The sequence below is a fragment of the Dendrobates tinctorius genome, unplaced genomic scaffold, assembly GCF_039654945.1.
Source record: "Dendrobates tinctorius isolate UK_male_01 unplaced genomic scaffold, ASM3965494v1 ptg000231l, whole genome shotgun sequence".
NCBI classification, from domain to species: Eukaryota; Metazoa; Chordata; class Amphibia; order Anura; family Dendrobatidae; genus Dendrobates; species Dendrobates tinctorius.
The window spans coordinates 3,514,531-3,515,000 of NW_027361898.1; positions in this window are offsets into that span (position 1 = coordinate 3,514,531).

Below are 470 nucleotides of genomic sequence, written 5' to 3' on the forward strand. Positions count from 1 at the left end.
TAGCATCTGTCATCAAGCAATGCTCTCAATCTGCGCATGAGCCACCCACTGTGTTCCAAAGACCAGTGCAGGAGTGCGCCCAAGAAGTGGAAATTGCCACAACTGAACATGGCAACACTCCCAGACCGTCCCCGGAACACAGTGGACGCTTGCTGATAGATGCTACTGAGCATGCGCCACTGCCGGCGACATTTTGTTTAAGCAAAATTTGTTATTGAAGACCAGAATGTTAAATGCGCAGGCTCAGTGTTTAAAGTAGAAGGCAGGTCAGTGAAGGTGTCATTTGAGTCCAGAATCATGATGATGATGAGGCCAGATCTAAAAAAAAAAGACCCACCCACAGGCCAACCCGGAGCAGGAGCATCTCATTAACTCAAAACTACAGATTAAACAACAACCACAAGACAGATTTCTTCAACCCATGTATCATTTTAATCAGTATAACGGCTCCAACCTGACAATGGCTATAG